The sequence below is a fragment of the Buteo buteo genome, chromosome 8 (assembly GCF_964188355.1).
Source record: "Buteo buteo chromosome 8, bButBut1.hap1.1, whole genome shotgun sequence".
Taxonomy (NCBI): domain Eukaryota; kingdom Metazoa; phylum Chordata; class Aves; order Accipitriformes; family Accipitridae; genus Buteo; species Buteo buteo.
Window position 1 is genome coordinate 23,999,657 of NC_134178.1, and position 21,264 is coordinate 24,020,920.

The 21,264-nt window shown below is 36.6% G+C and overlaps 1 long non-coding RNA gene across 7 annotated transcripts in view; it reads right to left on the minus strand.

Annotated features, from left to right (window-relative positions):
• LOC142033702 (uncharacterized) overlaps positions 1–21,264 on the minus strand; it is a 276,141-nt gene that overhangs the window by 87,806 nt on the left and 167,071 nt on the right. For all 7 annotated transcript variants that reach the window (XR_012651302.1, XR_012651303.1, XR_012651304.1 and 4 more), the window contains one exon: positions 10,892–10,945. This is a non-coding gene — a long non-coding RNA (uncharacterized LOC142033702). The remainder of the gene's footprint in view (positions 1–10,891; positions 10,946–21,264) is intronic.

Consider the following 21,264-nt stretch of genomic DNA (forward strand, 5'->3'; position numbering starts at 1 on the left):
TTTATTATATTCTGAATGCAGGTTTTCTAGGTATCTCCCCAACATCACTTAGAACACAAGGTCACATGTTGCCCAGGTACCAGCGATCGCTGTTGGGCACAGCAGCATTTACCAAAGGGAGGGTTCTCTAAAACTCCTTCTGCCCTGGGAATAATCTCACAGAAGAGCTATAAAGATACTGTATTTTGGAAACTTTGTTCATTTCCAAATTAAATATTGGATTGATTAAAATCCAATAGTAAAAAATTCTAGCCTTTTTTATAAGTTGTTACACCTTTTAACACACTGTCAGACATTTCTGAACTACTCTTGAAACAGATATTAACCTTCATGGATCAAATGGCAACACCTTACTAGCCTTAACTTCCAAAAGTCTTTGAAGTGTCAGCCAAGACATGTAAATGTATTCTCTTTCACCTAATCAGATACCATTTTCATCATTACTGCTCTTTCCTCCTCTTTTATTTAACATTTCCACATGCAGAATTTGTTAACATTTAAGCAAGTTTTCACAGCTTCCCTATTTCTCCTTCCCCAAATCTACAGGAATCATCACGCAATGGCAGAGTGCTAAGCAACAGATGCTAATCCCATAGTTTAATGCACCACCAGAAAGTAATTAGATATTATGATGATAAGAGCAGTATAATAACCTATACGGAATAAAGTATTTTCGTTGTTCATTTTTATCTTCTCTCCCGATTTGGATTTCTGTGTTTTGAGGGAACTTATTTCCCAGGATTATGTCTATAATGTACTATTTAAATGACAACATGGTTAACATGAATTCTTTTACTCTGTATAATCAGGTTTATTATACTGATAATATTATACAACTTTTAGGTATATTTAATTGCCATTCAAATACTTAACCACACAGATAGCTACTGTTTATTTTAATATAAGGTTTAATTAATCTCCTTGTTACTGCTAAAATGCTGTGTGAGAAAAAAATTACTCTATAATCCATGTCATCTGCATTTCATAATTTCTCATCACCAAAATGTTTTATTTAGATTAGACCCATCCACTTGCTCCTTCTTACTTCAGTTTGCCTTTTCCTGTTGGACTATAATCTAATCTAAACACTTTCTTACTCCTTTTCACTGTTCTCTCTTCAGAATGTCAAATGTACTTAATTGTAAAGATTTCTATCAATTTTTAACTTCTCCTGATATCAGCCCCTAAAGATTCCTACTTTGTAACTGGAGTACAAACATGGAAACCTCAGCAGATGTATAATAAAAAACATTTGCATCTTGCTGAATCAAGGTATCAGATAATAAAGTTTGATTGTAAGTAATAATCTTTTACCTATATCCTACATGTATTTTTCTATTTTTTTTTTTACATAAATGCAATAATCTTATATAAGTATTTTATAATTGTTTGTAAAAGAATGATTTTATTTGGTTTTATTCAGAATTATGCTTTTCCCAGTGTAGTTTGGGGGGGGGGGTGTTGGGTTTGGGGGTTTTTTTTGCTAGAGGAATGAGCAGGATTATGAGCAGTACATTTGAAACAAATTTGGATGGAGAAACATTAGAAAATGCAATGCTCCATAAAATATATTTTGATCAGTTTAGAGATAAAATTCAATCATTTCAAGTGCATAAAAGGATATTAATCCTGTTTAAACTGCAAATGTTAACTTACCTAACTATGATGTTGTTAATGATATTTTCATAATGTTGCCATTACAACTACATGCATTACAAGTACAGGCTTATAGCCAGGCCTATTTGTTAATTTATTAAGTCTTCAAGTAACACTTCTGACCTCCACTGCCAGCAGATTTACTAACCTGATACTTTTTGTCAATGTTATGTTTTTAAACTAGAATTATTTTTATATGATTTTTTAAAATTAATGCACATGAACTGTAGCCTAGAATGACGGTTTCTGTACATGTGAATAGAATATGAAGAATAATACACAGTACTTCACAATAAAACAAATCTAAACTCTTAATTTATACTAATGAAAATAATGGGACTACTCATATGAATAAGTACCTTCACTGGTAAAATTCGGAGGTGGTGCTCAGGCCTTGTGAAGGATGGCAGGAGAGGAGGGAACTGTTTGCTGAAGCACGTTAAACATACGGATCTTCATGTGCCTCTCTTATCCTTTGCAGCTAAGAGATGCTTATAGAGGTCATGACTTTCCTGTTACTACTCACCAAAAAGGCAAGGCTGGTATTATAACAGGAGCAGGTTTTCAAATCTTCAGTAAGATTTGGAAAAAAAATATCTAGCTGCTTCTCTATAACAAAATTTCCAAGCCTCTGCACCATCTAACCAACAGTAAGAAGAAACCAATCTGCAAAAGGCTTTCTTCAAAAAAGGGTTTTTTTCAGTCATTTTTTCACATGGGGGGAAAAGAAATCATAGTACATAAGGGCACAGGTACAATGGTATTAATGGACAGCTATGATCAGAAAAACAAAATATCGACTTTCAAATGTTACCAAGATTCAAGACCTGTGACTGTTTATAGACTTTGGCAATTCATCTGCTTGCTTAGTTGTCAAGTGCAGAATTCTGGCATTTAAATCCAGAAGAAATGAAGATGTTCACAAAGATGAACAGAAAGTATGCATTTGTGTGAGACTGGCAGGGGTGGGGAGTAGGAGGGTATGGCCTAACTATGCTTGACACTTTTTTAAAATTACCGTGGCTACTTTTTTTCAATATGAAACAGCAGAGCTGAAGTTTTAAAGATGCACTGCAAGGGATTATGAGAGTATGAATTAACTCGCTGATAAAATTCCAGGGAGAAAGAAATCTACCTTTCTTGTTTAACAGTGCTATTAAAATGGTGGTTTAGGTGACTTGTGAGCTAAATATCAGCACCATCAAACCCTGAGCACCTAGAATCACTACCTCCTTTCTAAAGTGAGCGACACTCTCATATGCTTATATGCAACATATCATAAGTCTGAAGTGGGAGTGCAAGTAGGACTCCATATAAGCCATTAAGCCTTTTTTGTATATGCTGCTTAGTGGCAAAACACAGTAATGCTGTATGCTAGAAACAGCAAAAGCAATTCAGAATCTGCCCCACAGGAAGAAATACTTATTTAAAATATGTCTTTTTGGTACAGTTTGAAATGTATAATCTGTTTTAAAAATGTTGAGCACAATATAAATGCAGATTGTGCAAGGTTCTACTAACCAAAAAGCCTAGTCACAGCGTTATGACAGCTTTATGACATCTAACCATCACAGCAAGTGAAAACAGGGAAGAGATGGCAGGTGGGAAGAAGTACTTGATATTCAAAGGAAAATATTAATGGATGTGTCTAAAATATAACTACCTTTTAACATGTCATGCTTAGGAATATTTGCCTAATATTATCCTTTAAATTGCAGTGTGTACATATTAATTTTACAGTGTCACTCCCAAGAAGTCTGGCATCTGTACATTAAACAGGCCCAATCTAGCACACTTGCATCTCTCTATCACAGACATTCAAGAGCGTTAGTTGAGGAAGTGTCTCAAAAGCAAGGCAACCCAGATAGACATGAAGAAATATCAGTTTATGGAGAAAAAACTGAAAGTCCCCAATCAAATCATGTCCTAGGAAACTGTGTCCTGCAATGTTTGGGACAACAAGGAATGCTTGTTGGGACGCTCCAAGGCACCCTCCATCCTTTCTCCATACATTCTGTCTTAAGTTATTCTTCTTCCTCTGGATAATGCCTGTTATATATGTACTAGAAGTCCACACATAAATACATACATACTACGAGTCCATGAACAACCATCAGAAGAGCTGAGAAAAGCATACAGAACAACTTAGAAATAGGACTGAGAAGTTTAAAAACCAACAAAAAACCCCAGTGATGAAGAATTATGAAGCAAAGCATATGCTCCGTATATGTCTTAGTCCTTGGTGTTATATACTTCCTGGTGCATTTTTTACTTCTTCCATTCTGCACTCCCTACTTTTCCCTAAGAAGTATATCATTAGATACATGTGAAATGTTGGCTATAATTTTTTTCTGTTTTAAAAAGATTATACTTCTTAGTCAGTGGAAATAGACCAAAAAACCCACAAAGCTATAATTATCTGGTCTTGTTATCAATGTGAACAAAGTCTTTTGTATGAGATGGTGGCATTTTGGAATTTAGTTTGATGCCCATCTGCAGTGGAAAGCAGGAATTGCACCACAGATCCTGTGAGCCCAGGCTGACAAATACGTGATGTTTTTCTTGTGCTACATGAGACACCATTAAAGGCAACAACACCTTGCAACAGTTAAGGTTTCTATTCTGTTTACTCTTAAAAGCATGAAGAAAACATTACAGTCACTGAGTCTCAAGGAGGCTAAGACAAACCTGTGAGTACCCATTCAGGCACCATCATTTTCTAGCAGGCCCCTGCCACATTCGGTGTTCAGAGGGATACATGGGGAACAGATTTAGACCTGTAAATCTGCCATTTCCCAGCTTTCATATGTTTCACTTTGTAACATAAGTAACTTCCTTAGAACATAACTTCTTTACAGTGTAGTTTCTATTCAAGAAGAATTAGATGTGCTTGCTAAAAAGCTTTTTCTTTTGTTTTGTTTTAAAACATCGTGGGTTAATAGGATACAAAACTTTAGAACATATTACTGTCTTAAACCAGAATTGGCACACAAAACTCTAGAATTTAACTTCTTTAATTTATTATAGCTGCTGGTATTTCTAGTAGGGCGGTTGTAAAAAAGGTTGGAAGATATTTTAACTCATTTTTAGCAAACCTTTCCTCCTCATTCTTTCTGCAATTTTCTTCCCGATTATTTGCTTAGTTGCATTCCAGTAGATCAGAAAACAAAGTTGTCAATAGTGTGTAAAAACTATCCCCTGAGAGGGTTTGAAAAATGAAACTGTGGAGAAATCACAAGGTAATTGTAGAACAGCTGTTCATTTTTGCTATATATTAGGAAAATTAAGCAAATAATTTCAGACAGAAAAGATGCAGTAATAAAAATAGCTTCCTGAAGATACCAGTTCAAACTATGAGATAATACTGCTGGTATATTTAGATGAAACTTCCCTTCAATGTTCCAGGAAAAACTACTTAAAACTAAGCCTTTGGACATATGACAGTTTTTAAGATACTGTAAAACATGAAGCAAGTTAGTATCTCATCTCATCCAGTTATTCATTTTGAGAAAATGCCAAAGCCACAATCGTTATAGTTCTACTGTTCCAAGTTGAGGCTTGTACTTCACAGCTCCTGTAACTTCTGACATACTACTGTCTGGAGGTATTTGAGAAATAAATATTTTACATATGCTATCCTATTCTTACCTATCTGACCAATTTTTAAAACTAAATTTGAAGCTCCACGGAATCACACTGGTGAGATGTTTCTTCTGAAATACTCACATAGTCTACTTCATATGACCAATAATTTATGTTTCATTTGACATTTCCTTATGGAAACAAGAAAATATAGAATGAAGAACAAAGATATAATAGGCAATTGCCTTAAATACTTGCTTTAAAATGGTTTAAATTTAGAATAATTAGATATGAAACTATTTTTTCAGGCTTCCTTCTCTTTGTAGTAACAACTGTAAAAAAACTGCATAAATTACGAGATTTAAGGAAGAAAAAAAACTTGGTTCTTACTTTTGAGTCTTGGATATTCTTGCTTTCATAAACACTGTTAGAAATACCCAAGAGTCTGAAGTTAGAGCAAGTCTTTGGAAATGTCCTCTGTAACTACTAAGGCTAAAGTTAAAGAGAGTGTGAAAGGAGGAGTTCTTTCATACTCATATCCAACAGCTGAAGCATTAACAAAATTAGCAAACTTTGCAAGATGGATGGCAGGAGAAAAGAGTTGCCAAGTTTGCTGAGAGCCTGATCTTGCAAGTGGCCCTCTGTGCTTGTACGAAGATCTGTCAAAATCTGTCTTGTCTGAAAACAAGGGCTTTCTCTGTCTGGATGTAGCTCCAAGATGGAGCCTATATATGTATGTGCTAACAACTTAGTATGTGAACTTTGCACAAAGAGTACTAAAAATATTTCAATTGGTTAGTTAGCTTGAGGCTCTGCATGGTTAGACTTTCCTAGGTCTACAGACACAGCACAAAAAGAGACACTGTGTATTCCACACACATTAGAACCTATTGTTCCAAGGCTTGCATTTAATTTCAAAAGATCACAAAAAATCTTGTTTTCCTTTAAGAAAGAGAAAAAGAATGCTTAGTGGCAGGGCTGCTTGAAGGGAGACAGGGTTTTGGATACTGACTTCTTGAATATGAACAGTTGGCCAGGACCACAGTCCCAATCTGCTAATGAAGGCTGGATTTCCCTTCTCTAATCAGCTCTATCGATGACTGTAGCATACACTGCTTTTATTCTTCAGGGGCAGCTCCTCTCCCTACCCAGGTGAGATCTGCATAGGAAGGGCTTGATCCACCATTACTAAAGTTGTGTTTTAACTGTGTGGGCACAGCATCTGACTCAGCATGCATAAAATGTGTGACTTAAGTGAGGGAGAATTTCTGATGATAACCTCCTGTTGGGAAAAGGCAGATACATGTGCTATCACCCTGAAGAAAGTCAGTCCAGAGTAGCAAAAACCTTGGAGAGATTTGCCATCCAAGTCACCCACAGGATTTAGCATAGATGACCAGTAGCTATTACTGCATCAGAAGGGAAAATGGGAGTGAATTTGGGACTAGTTAAATAAAAATATCACAAATGAAAATTTATAGACAAAGTTAACAGGAGTTCTGAGGCCTTCTGTTACTGGCATAAACTGAAAAGAAATACCCTTTTAGCAAACCTAAATGCCATGTCAGTTACAGTGAGATCCACAAGCAATCTTTTTATTATTACTTGTACTAAACTCCTTTATATTCTTGCACACCCAAGCTGAAAAAGAAACAACCCTTGTAACAAATAGCTTCATTGAAAGCTTCTCTCAAAATGTACACATTCATATATTTTTGTCATTGATTAAAACAAAGGGCCCAGAAAAGCAATTATATACTGCTGGGCATTATGAGAAATATCTCTGAATTAAATTATTTTCAATAGTGAAAACTACTAGCACATGAATGAAATTGCATTATTTTAATAACAATAGTGCTTTTTAAAGGACATTTTGCACTCACCCAGAGATACATGGCATTCTGAGTATGGATGCATGCAAAACCCAAAGCTTAGTCAAGAATCTGCTTTTGTTTTTCTTCTGGTTGTTAATTATTCAGGGGCAAACTGAAACAATTTCATCTGTATTGATTCTGTACAAAACTCACCCCTGTGCACAGAAACTGGCACAGAGTTTTATGACATACAAGACTTAAAAATAACAACAATATAGAAACTGCCACATGGGATGAAGCTTAAGGCCAGTATGTCCAGTACTGAGTCTCTGAGAAAGGCAAGGCCAAGTGTTTCAGAGGAGGTTTAAGTGAAACACAATTAATAGACAGTCATTGGTTTATGTTATTCTAGCTTGTATACCTTTTGGTTTATAGTTGGTTTGTGAACAGATCTCTGTATGTATCTGAAACCTGAGCAGAGTGTGACTAGCTGAATCCCATGGTTTTGTTCAAGCATAACACTGGCAACCAGATTTCCGTGTGAAAACTGTGAATCCAATTTTCACTCCCAATGGCTGTTCCTTATAATGTGCTCTGTGTCCGCCAGTAACTTGATGTGCTAGAATAGTCCTAACTTGCTAAAATTTCTGAACATTTCAAAGAGGCTCAAGCACTGTTTGAGTACAAAAAACTTCTGAATGAATTTTCACACCAGTTACCAGAGCTCTTCTGGCATATACTTTTAGGACTTTTTTCCTCCAAAATGGCTATTTAGAGGTTTCAATATTTCATATACACCCCAAATTCACTCCCTGTAATGAAAATAAAAGGTGCTACTCATAGCTCAAAAGTGCATGAAATGTAGATTAAAAATGAAAGAATTAAAAATTATCATTTTCTTGTTACATTTTTTACACCCATATAGAAAATCTGGTCCACAATCTGTGTAATGTAAAAAAATTGTATACTAATAATACACCCAGATTTTAGCAGGCTTTCAATGCCTCTGAGAACACCAATAGGCTTGCAAACTTTAAAACACAGCTTTTTGTCAGGGAGCTAATTATTGTAAGAAATGTTGCTGACCACATCTACAGAAAATTCCATTATTGCACAGTATTGCAATAGCAACCCAATGCCTCAGTCACTAGGCAATCATTCAGGCTTACAGCATCCTACTCCGCAAATACCAACAGAATAGAGGGCTCATCAAAAACATGACTAATCTTGAAAATACTTTGATTCATATTTTAAGTCAATAGAGAGATGTGAAAGGTGACAAAGCAGCTTTCATTTCATTACCAGTAGAAAAGATCAGCAGCATCCTCCATGTAGAGCTGATCATTACCTGTATTCAGCCAAACCCCTTACCTCCTCACAGACATGTTCATAAGCCAGGATCCTATTAATTAATGGAAATGTGCAGAATACATACAAAGACTTATTATGTCCAGGGAGCAGAAGTGTCTACTGTAGCTCATTTTTCCTACTTCGTGAAGGCTACAATCATCACCATTAAGGACAAAAAAGCCAAGAAATGAGGCCAGTAAGGAGACCAAACAATTTGTAACTATGAAACTTCTTTGAGTGGTCTAATCTCTGCCTTTGCACTGGTTTTCTTAAAAAATGTCATTGACTGACAGACATATTTTATCCAGAAACATAGAATAGGCAATCTTTGGGAGTGGGAGAATATGGAAGGTATAGGGAAGAGGTGGGAAAAAATAGTTTATTCACTAAAAATGCAGTTTAGATGATCTGGATGAATTTTGCTTCATTCTCTTAAGAACATAAAATTATTTTTTCTGTTAAAGATAAGTTTGGAGAAATCTTCCTAAATGGTATTGATTTTTGTTTCAGAAAAATGATTAATGATACTTAAAGAAAAGACTGTTAAAAAATGAAATTAAATTTGTTATTTGCCTCACAATGATTTCTTTTCTCAGATTTCTCATACTGATGAATTGACCAATTTTTATTCCAACTCAATCTAAGCATTACGATTTCATTACAATTTATATATGAAAGGCAAATGACATGACAAGCTGTTCAGGAGACACCTTGATGTTAGAAGAAGAATAATAGAGATTGTCAACAGCTATCTTTTGGCTAGAGCTGTTAAAATTATAGTGTTAGCAGATATATTTATTGTTGATAATTATATCTTGCAATATTTTGAACAAAATACCTTAAAAAAACTTTCAAGCCTGAGTAATGAACCTTGGAGGAATGACTAATTTGGACATGTCAAAGATCCAGAAAAAGAGGGCCCAGATTTGAAGGAGAAAAAAAAAAAAAAAAAAAAAAGCAAATTTTGTTCCTTAATCATCTGTCCCTTGTCACTAATCTTTTAATATTAAATGGTTTTGAAAAGTCCTCAGGATGAATATTTGAAATCACTAGGTGTTTTTTAATCCAAGATTTCCCTCCCTGCTTGCAAGACTGATTGCAGACTAAATTGCAAACAAAATCCAGGAGTATCAAACTAGGGGAAAACAAAAGACAGCACTAGCTGAAGTCTATATCTGTTTTTTAATGGAAATAAAGGTATTAAGAATAGTGGGTTTGAAATTAATTTTCAGGAGAAGATCCAAAGGGATGAAATTTCTCCTTGGTGAACTGAGATTGAGAAAGCTTTCTAGGTGTTGGCAGCACCACATGAAAACCCAATGATAAGAAGTTAGAAGGATGAGATTATAAGAGACCACCTCATCTAAAATCAGGGTGAGGTTAACTGTACTGATAAAATGTAAGAGCTATGGAACATTTCAACATGAAACAAGAGAAAGACTTACATAGGAACACCATGTTCTTATTTACTGTTTTGTCTATAATTTGTTATTTTAACCAGGGCTAACATGAGTCTATTGAAAAGCACAGGAACTTTACATCTAAGGCAAAACATATCTGTATACTGTGAACAAAATATTCCATACAAAATTAATTTTGTCTACCCTTTTCTCTCCCAACAAGGTATCACATCACTCTCCAAGAAGCATCAAAAAATGATCAAATTGGATGTAGACAACGTTAAAGCTGTACTGCATGCAAATTATATTGCCAAACTCCCTCATTAAAACCCTTAACGATAAAAGAGATAACCAAAAAAATTGTTAATGAGATGGCCAAAAAAGCATTTTCTGCAAACTGTACCTACAGCGTACAACAACAGGCAATCAAACTGGAATTCCACAAGTAAAGCATACAAGCCAGCCCACCAACCTATGCATGGTAAGACTGTAAATTAGTGCTTCACCTTCAATTTTTGGTACCCAGCAAACAAGATCATTAACAACAATTTCATTCATTTCATAATTGTATTTTATTAATTTCAGATCTACAGAAGAGGTGTTTATAAATTTCCAAAGCCATCTCCACTTCCCAACAGCCACTCTAGTGTTGCCGTGCCATTGCTGTGGTGTTAAAACACCATCTCTGGAGTTCTCGTCAGACACTCCTGTTTGCACTACTGATATCCTGGTAGGTAGAGAGAGACTGATAGCACCCAGCATAAAAAAGCTCAACTTGTAAGGCTTCGAAAAAACAGAAATACCAATGCAAAGCATGGGGAAACTAGGACAACAAGAGAAAAGAAGGCAGAGAAAGAATAAAATTAAGCACATCTGGAAAATAAACTCCCTTTATAATTGAAAATTATAGCACTCTGGAAATTTCAACAGATTTTTTAAATTACAAACTGACAACACCATTTTGAACATATTCATAATAGATTTTGTGAATTTTCTCCAACAACACAGAACACCAATCTCTCAGAATTAGTTGCCTAATGCTTAGAAAACATTTTATATGAAAAAAATGTGACTATGCATATTGCTTACCTGGTCAGTTAAACAAAATTCACTGGCCTGAGCAGAGTGCATTGTAAAAGAAATCTGTAAAAGAAAAATAAAATGTTTCATTATAATCTATTTCTCTCTTTCATATTTTTGATGACAAATTAGTAATGAGTGGTTACTATTATATAGAAATCGGAAGCAGCAAAATCATACTAATCAAAATCTTCTTAAAATCTGTTAGGTCACTGTTTTCCCAAAAGAGTCCCGCCTGTGTGGCAGGATTACATTTACAAACAGTAGAATTAAAACCAACAGACATACTATGCCATGCTATTCAAAAAGGATTAAAGGTATCTGTCATGTAACTGGTATCAACTTTTGTGTCTTTTTATTCGAATACAGATGTATAGCTGTCATTATTTCCTAAAGGATACTCAGATTTATAATATGCCCATCTGGTTAAAAAAAGCATGTATTTCTCATTAAATGTTCTTCAGGGTACTTGAATACACAGAGTTCATTTACTTTCTGTACCACTCACATAAACACAGTATGGAAAGAACATTATTAAGACTGTAATGTGATTAATATAAATATCAGAAAGCAACAAATGTTAGCCTGCCTATGCAACTTTTATTTCTTCAATGAGTATGGAATATGCTACAGTTGCTAATTTCTTAGTCACATAGTATTGTTCCATGGGAAATCCTCTTCATTCCTTGTACAAACAGACATTCAAAAAGTTCAAGCACTGATATTTTGTGTTAATTTCATTGCTTAAGATGTGGAGAGAGACATTAATGGAGTAGCTTTCAAATGCTGATAGAAAAAACACAATATCTTGCTATGGCCCATATATTCTAATCATGATCGTTTTGACTGTGTTGCAAATGCTGTGCAACTCAAGTTCAGCAAATTCTTTTGGAGGAATAACATTGTCTCAGATGAGTTCCTTGGTGCTAAGACATCAAGCTGAAAAGCAAATACTTAATCTGGGTCACAGAGGCTCAGTTTTTTTCAGAGGACTCAGCATTACACAGCACTTTATGCACTGAAGGTACTGCTCACAGCGATTTCAGTTGGAGACATAAATACCCAGCGTGTTGCAAATTAGGTGACAAACCAAGTTTATAGAAATGGGGAACATGCAATTGCCGACTATCACTAAAAACTTGATGCAATGCACTTCACACGTTGATGTGTGAACTCTGTGGTAAATCAGAGAACTAAATTTTATTCTCCAGGGCTTTAATCAACTTTGTCATGAGACTTTTTTTCCTTGTCCTGAGATGATCTCAGTCACCAGATACTTTCCACTTTCTGTTTCTGAACAAGAGTTTCCCTTACTACAAACCAAATTCACCTTCAGAGATGGCCCATCTGCTCACTATCTATACTGAGCACAGTATGAAAAAGAAGTGTGTTACCAAGTAAGGAAAGATTCCCACAGCACATTTGCAGAGTATGGTTACATCAAGCTGCACAAGCCACACTAGTACTGTTTGACTTTACCTCTTTACCACTTCAATAATGTTATAACACAAAGAACCAATACTTTCTTGATAAGTAAATGTCTATTCAGGGTGTTGGAAATGCATAAAATCTTCAGAAATTCTGTTACTAAGCATGATAGCTGCCAGCCACAACCACCAACTCCAGTGCTGGAACACATAGATGGTCCTCCTTGAGGCCAGGGAGTAACTGAGAGCATACCATCTTTTGTGCAAACTGGTATGACAGAAGGGTCATTTGGTAGTGTTTCACTAAATACTTGTTGACACAAGGAAGCTGACTAAAGAAACAGTTTCAAGCCTGGAATCTAGAAATGAAGTCTCATAATGGGAAGTGTCATACAATGTCAACAAAAGATTTTTGAAAAAGACTATGGTAGCACAGAAAGACAGTTCTATCACCTCTCTTCTATTCACCTGAGACAGCAGTTTCTGGTATATGGAACAGCATTCCATATATGAGTATTGGCCACTGCACCTTGCATTTTTCTCTAAAAGGGAAGCCAGTGACCATGATGCTGAGAATTTTGAAATGCACCAATAAACAGCAACGAGGAAGGGTACAGACAAACTGCAAACCCTGTCAGATCAGCCCGATTATCAGCAAACCCTGGAGTGTATGCTGCTAATAAAATACAGTTTCTTCTTGGTTACATTAGCATCCTTCTGATGTAGCCAGACTAGTTTATCTTAATTTAAAAACTGGGATTTGGGTTAAGCAACTTTGAACAGAAATGGTCATATCCTCACCATTTCCTTAGTCACTTGCCTGTTTGTGACTTGAGAACTTCTATCTCATTTCAGAAAGATTTAACATGGGACTTATCTTCTGAGTTCAAACTACAGTCCTTTTACAGGGTTTGCACCACTGGCCTGATGCAACTGTGCAGGTAACTGCAGATAAAATATTTTCCCTGATAGCAGGAATGTTTTCAGCAGTTTAACAGCAAGAGAGTTTGAGCAAATGCAAAAACAGTGAAAAGATGACTGATGATAGGATAAACTGAACAGTGGTCACTGTGCATTTGTAAGATTTGCTGTACATAATCCTTTATTCTTATGTTCTACACAGAACAGAAGTGGAATGAGTTTTACTAGGAAAAAAACCCAAACAAAACAAAAATACCCAAAAAACCAAAACACAAAAAAACCAAACAACTGAAAACATAAGAAGAACCCATACTGCTATGCAATCAGTTGGACAAACAGTCCAAATATGTTCAGAACAGCGAGAAATTCAGGAGAATATCTGTCTCTCCATGTTTAAGTAAAGCCATGTTTGCCTGAGAAAGACTACCACTTTGTGCACTTAAAGTCAACAGATAGCCAATGATTGTTCATCTACCTTTTCCTGACAGTATTGTAAGGGAACCTTTGGATTTGGACTCCAGCCACACCAGTTATGTCCCCCCATCCTCAATCACTTATGGTTAGACTCAAGAACCAAGCACATCAGAAATGGTCTTGATGATTACATTTGTTTAGCACTGGAGAGCAAACTATCCTTCCCTGTTAGACTTTTGGGTAGCCTTTCAGTAACAACATGATAAGCATGAAAACTAGCAAGAGTAAGTGGGTTAATGACAGACCGGATGCAATTTGCTTATCTTGGCCACATCTCAAAGCTGTGATGGACACCCACCCCTGCTGATGCAGACACTGCTGCCAGCACTCCTGCACCAGACAAAAGCTGTGAACATATGACTCCGTTCTGGGAAAAAAAAGCACATTTTGCATAAGCAGCTCCTCTTCCTTCATTAATTATGTCACAGCCTCTTTCAGAACAAAAAATATTGCTTATGTGTCCTTAGTCCACTTATCTCTGTATTGCTAAGAGAAAGTAACTTGGATTCTTTACCTTCTAGTGAATCACAAACAAGCTAACAGGCTTCATGAAGAGTCTGATGGGGGAATACAGGACTTTTTAACCTGTGATAAAGTCCAACCAGGAAATGAAGCAAGTTTTCCTTCTAGTTTGTAGTCTGCAGACACAGTCACCAACTTCTTATTTTCAAACCTAGCACGTATTATATGATGTAAAAAGCATCAAGGTACCAAGACAATTAACATGCAACTCTAAGACACAATTTTTACAGTCACTTTTCAGAGGAGAACAGTGTTTTTATTCTCTTTTTATAGTTTAAAAATTTAATAGTAGTCCTATTTTATGCATATTAATTTTAAGTCACTTACAATGAGATTTGCAAAGGTATTGATTTCAATGGGAGTTAAGGGCTAAATATCTTTATATGGAGCCACAGCCTTCATCCTATTAAATCTCTACTTTTATTGCCTGCACACAAATAATTAGAAAGCAGGCATTATTCAAGAAAGAACTCAATAGCAAGAGAAAAGCCCAATTAACAAGGAATTCAATGCAATCACGGAAGTTCGGAAGTTGCCTGGAGTTGTGTTTGCCTGCAAAGGATTGGGGAAAGGTGAAAAGGGAAGAGTTTGTTTCATCCCCATTTCCAAAGTATTATTTTCACTTCAGCTCTACATTATTAATTTTTAAAACCTGAAGTATTAGGACTTCTACAAAGTCACAGGTGAGGAACAAAGTTGCCATTAACTGGGTTTCTGGGGGACCTTTATTTTGCAACACTAGCATCAGTGCTGGTGTTAGGCCTATCAATAGCTAAAAGCAATAGGCTGGGGTTCTTGCCTATAGCTCTTGGATATTTGTAGATAATTAAATGGGCTTTTCTGACCTTAGTCTTGTAGACACCAAAGTCAGGTCAGCACAAATAATGCTGGAATGTACATTTTAATGCCTAAACTTCTTCCCTCCAATTCCACACCCATTTCTGTGTTGGGGGGGGAAAAAAAAAAAAAAGAACTGAGGGCCAACAGAAATGGACACTGGCTAATTAAAGTAAGGATTTTCTTAAAGTACTAAAATCTGTTTTATGTTATTATTATAGACTCAAGACTTTCCATAAAAAATGGCACTGTAAATCCTCCAGCTACCAATGTAAAGTCAACAGATAAAAGAAATCTATCAGTCTATACACCTGCCTAAGGGGCACTAAAAAAGTCAGGGAGACAGGGAGAATCACAGTTGAATAGCTTTGTGATAGCATCAAGGCACTTCAGGGCAGCATATATTTCATTGCACAGCATTTTTATGGCCTTTTTAAGTATGATGCTGTGATGGACTTCATACACCTTCTTACACCAGCAGAAGACTTGGCTTGTTACAAACACAATGATGAATGCGTCCAGTGAACTTTGAGAGTTGCGAATTTCTGCCTTCCAGCGTGCAACTGTTTTTACCTCTGTGTCAGCTACCCACAGCTCTCTGTCTTGGAATCAGGTTTCTGTTCTCAAGGGGGATTCAGATATATCATGATACATCAGTCCTGTGGAGACGAGAGATTTTATTTTCTAAGTTTTTATCCCTAACACTTTCCTAGAAAGCAACCAGTTGAGCCAAACAAGTGTTCCCAGGATGACCCCAGTGCTCCTAGAACACTGATGGTTCTACTCAGCATGCAGTGACATTAGGCAGAGATACTGGTTTCTCCAACTCACACCTCCTGGGAGGGATAGCTGCCCCTACAGACACTGCCAAGACTGAAGAAAAGTTCCACAGTTTGAGAAGGACCTTAGACTGGCTGTCCTAATTAATGCTCCTGTGTAATAGAAACATGGCTGAATAAAGTGGAGGATGCTTAGTCCTTGCAACGGCTGGGGTAGGGGTGGAGCTGAACACAACCAACAGTGAGAGGAGACTATGGCTAGGTGGTTGTGGAGATAGCCCTCACTGTGGCAGCACCTGAGTGCCTAGGAGAGATCACCGCCACCCCAACACTGAAGTCCTACCTAAATGGATTCATTTTGCTCAGTGGGCAAAGCTCTGATGATAGACTTATTTACACTGTTTACAATAGAAGTAATGCAACAAACATGCAAGAGCTTGCACTATTCAGCAGGATGTACTCCTAGCCTCACAATAGAATGACAGCATGTTTGTCAAACAAGACTGGTTCTGACTCCATTATGCAGCTAAAACAAAATGAAAGTTACATTACATGGCACAGAACTCAACAGTATAAAGCAATCTAAAAAAGTGTTAAATCAAAATTATTTGCATTTTTCAAAAAAATTATATATTTCAGGAGGAAGAGACTACTAATATTGGAGATGGTGAGTAATAAATACATGCATAAATAGCCAACAGAATCACCGACATTTTATTGAAAATGTTGGCGTTCTTTGAAATTTAATGTTTAAAAAAAAATCCCTATTTTGTAATGAGTATTTCCAGCTGAACAGGGTTAATCTGAAAAGACTGAGAAGTCATATTAAATGCAAAAAAAACTGAAGAAGTTATCTACCAGTACCTCAGATACCACTAAAACTGAACTGGAGATTTTTGTGGGGAAAAAAGGTGTTCATGGTCTTTTCTGCATTTAGAGTAAGTACATAAGTACAGCTAGAACCAAACCCTCTTTCTTTCTCATGTGTTTGTGCGTGCAAACACAAACTATTTAGAGGGATTTTCTTGATATGGATTTTTTAAGTTTTTTATAATTTTTATTTTGTGGATGCTTCTGTCTCAGAAACATAACAGAAAAAGAAACAAACACTTTATTAAATTAGTTGAACTTCTTCAAGGTTCTTGCAAATGTTGACTGATTTGGGGGTGAGAACTTAACACTTCTTTCCCCAGCGAGATCTATTTTGTAAGGCTTCAAGTTCAGTTCAGTTCTCAACTGAGGGGTGAAAGGGGTGAAATTAGACTCAAATATTGGATCTGCTAATTGCAGTCAGATGCCTACAACAATGTGCAACCAATGATCAATTTATCAAAACAAAGCTTACATAACTATTTTCATTTTGTTAGTAGTAGTTTCACTCACTGCTAAAAGAGGGACAAAGTCTTTTAAGTAAAAGTCTTTTTTCTCCTAAAGTACTTAAAACAGGATTAATTTTTTATACTTACTAGGGGCTGGATTGCACTGTAAGCCCATTACAGCAGAAAATGAGAGAAGTAAAATCTCCACTGTATCTGGAGGAGGATCAGAAGGTACATCCACAACCCCCACACAGGCACCATCTCCTGCAGCTCACTCGCCGTGATAGCTACTTTGTGGGGCACTTGGAGGAGATCTACAGCCAGGTGACCAACCCGGGAGTCACCCAAGAAGCCTCTTTATTCCCCTTCAATAGCCAAACAGCAGATTTCTGCTTTCCATTGCTCCCTGCAGTTTTGCTGCCAAGGTCCAAAGTATGTCCCTGTTGAGACATCCACATCCAAAAACCTCACAATAGGCAAAGACATCCTACGTACCTCTGCAAGACTCACACTTAGGGACAAGTACAACACGATGCTTCACCTTCTGTTTTGCTGAGTGACTGTGAATGCTGTTTCATGTAAAAAACTTAAGATGACACTCGCCCCTGTTATGAGCTGTCTCATATGCCTTCTTGTATGCATTCAAACTCAGTGATATGGTACTCTTACAATCCATGCAGCATAAAGCTGAATGGACTGTTGAATACAAAATACTACACAGGAGTAGTAGCTCACAAACTGATCTTAGATACCTCACTATAGGTGCAGAGCAACCCATTAAATCATAAAACAGAAAAAACCCCTACATCCCGCTCAGCCCTGCCTCATTACATTACTATTGCTTTTTGATTGAAAAAAACCAAAACCAAAACAACCCACAGTAAGCATCAAACTAGTTATTTATCTAGTAGAATAACTTGTTTAAGATTTTTGGCACTATTTCAGTTAAGCTTTGTAATTTGTCTCGCAACATTTTTTAATATACCACATGAATAGAAAATGGCATTTCAAAGAACTGCAAAGCCACAAGTTACATAACAATGGCTCCAAAGTGGAATCCATTTTAACTCATAATAGGTATAATTAGCACAACATAAATTAATCATGTTATATTTCAGTGCATCTTTAAAATGTTCCAGATGCTTTATGCTTTCAATACTTCATTTGTATTTACTTAAATTCTTATTAAACAAGTTTTGTACAGGAACAGTACACAGACCCAAAAGCTGAACACCAAATGGCTCATTTTTTTTTTTTCTGGTGTGACTAAACAGGAGAAAATTGTATTCTGTTTGCTACATGCCCCCTCAAACAAACCAAACAAAAACCTCAGCTAGCAAAGCTGTCTTATTCTCTTACTTAAATTTTTGGTATCTGTTCCTAGATAAATTCCAGTTCATCCTTCCCAGTACAGCTTCAGTATTCCCACTGCTTTCCGTTTTGTTGGCTGTCTCATCCCTAAGTATTTTTCCCCGTAAGTCACATCTCCCACCCATAACTATTTTTACATGAGGAACCTGTTGCCTACATGGCCAAACACTTACCTACAATGCACTTTTCACTATCATGACTAAGAAAAAGCAGTGGTTTCATTGTCCATGTGAGAGCCTGGCTCACTGCATGCAGCCAGCCTGATGTCTCCTCCTGGAGCCTGATGCAGACAACTGAAGCTACTGGAATTTACAGCACCACTGTGACCTCTGTCTTTAACCTTGAAAAAGCTATGTTATCTCTTTAACACCTTTCTTTTCTCTGGTAACACAGACAGATTCCTTTCAGAGGTTCTTCAGCTGGAGAGAAGTATTTCAATAATTATTCCTCTGACTATGCTAATACAGGAATCTTCCCATACAAAATGTTTTTCTGAGCTGCAAACTATAAATATTCTGATTTTTGATCCTTCTGTGATCTCCTCTGTCTGCACAAATTCATCCACAACACTAGTCTTTCACTAGTCAAATACAGTAAATTGACAACTCTATTCCTGTAGCCGCTACTGTCAGTCTCCCCCACTTCTCCAACATATTCTCCCTCTCCTTTTCCAAGTCCCCAGTTATGTCTGGAGCTATATAATCTATGAAGAGAAAAATCCTCTGTTGTAATTTCCTATTGCCTCATTTTTTCCTTCATATTTTGTTCTTGTCCCTGTATGTCTGACCTCCATGAAGAAGTCTCAATTCTAGAAATATTGCCTCTTACAAAGTACTTGCTTGTGTTGCTCCTCCACTGCCTCCTCTCTCAATGGAGAATTTGATAAGGCAGCTTTCTCTTGTTTCCTGGCATGTCCTTGGACCAAGCATTTCGATTGTTTTCTACTTAGGTCATGTCCAGCCACAGCACAAAGAACTGTCTTCCGCCAAGAAGTGTCTCTTGTTTCTGACACAAGTGCAGCTCAGTACACCGCTGATCTTTCCGTCCTCTTAGGTGCGTTGGTTCCTCTGTCTTCCAAGCTAAGTGGAGCAAGTTATTAAGAAAGTCCCTGGTGCATGGAGACTGCATAAACGCATTCCAGCCTACACAGTACTTTGAGGTACTTAGACAAGCTTCATTACTGAATAATCCGAGCACTTAACAAGCTTTAGGTATTTATCCCCACAACAGCCCTGTAAGAGATCCCTATTTTTACCTGACAGGGAACTGAGGTATAGGAAAACCACTTATGCTACTTAACTGTGGGATGTCTGTGATAACTCAGGAACCAAAATTAAGTCTCTGATAACCCAGACTAAAATGTTAATCTACAGACTATTCCTCCCACCTCCTAAATGATAAGGGTTCAGCAAATCTTATGTATGTATTTTTTTCCCCTGCTGCCCTTGGAGTGATCTGTGCATAGATGAGCTATTTTGGCTGGCTTCAAGGCAAAGAAATTGGGTGTCTTTTCCTCCTCCTATACACCTTTAGCCAAAAATTATTTAGCCATTTGTATTTTGTTGTGTGCAGAACTTCTAATTTTCCTCTTTGATACAATAATAATTGATGTCCATATAGCTGTTACCAGATGCAGTTAAAGAAAAAACTATAGGAGAAGGGGGAGAAGAAAGGAATGTGTTATGTGTGGCTTCTGTACAGAATTCCAAAGCAACTGCAAAATCTAAGCTATTTCCAGTACCATGTTGTTTCCTCTAATTCTCAATATCTTTTGTACTGGTTATAGCTATGTGGTTTATTTTTATGTGAAAAAGTATTATTCATTTTCTATCATCTATCTTTCCATTTACATTTTACTTACTAAAATATTTGCATTCTACTCATCTCTCTGAACCCGTATTTTTGTGTAGAAATGTGGGAGATGCTGCCCTGTCTACTGTGGATCCAGAGTATCTCAAACAGCATTTATAAAAAAACATTTTCCTGTTCTATAAAGGCATGTGCCTCAGGAAAGTATAGTCAACCACACCATACTGCTCAACACCCTTTGTCAAAGCTTTCATCAAATATGGAGAACAAAAAAACAAATCCTAAGCATTGTTCTATTCAGGACAATGAAATCCGCTTTTTCCACCTTAAGACTTTACTGAAGACCAGGATTTTGCCCATGCACCAAACAATTCTAGAGCTTGTTACCTATTTTGAAGAGGCAGCTCCACTATGTCATGAAGAAACACTGCCTATGCAGAGAGAGCAGCCAGAGGTAGCCACTATGACTTTGCCAGTGGAACTCCTCAGAGATAAAGTCATTACAAATTATTATCTATATCAGACAGGTAGGTCTGCTGAAGTAGGGGGGCAGGGACAGGGGAAAGAAAAGGAAAAGGTGTTGAAGAGGAACACTGTTGTAAATCATATGCCTAATGTAGACAAAAAATCATAAATAAAAATGAGTTCCAATAGATAAGTAGAACTTTGGGAACTAAAATGTTTTTGTTCCTCATTAAACAAAATTACTGTTTCCTAGGACTAAAACTGTACAACCTCTAGATCCACGTTTCTGTGAATTTCAAAACAAACCAAATATTCCTTCCAAATAGCAGCAAATTTACTAAACAGGCTGTCTGCTTGAAACTGAATACTTTCCACACCCCATGAATTGACAAAGTCATCCTAAGTCTATTATATTCTTTAAATTTCTCAAGGGAAGATGGAAAGAACACCTGATGATG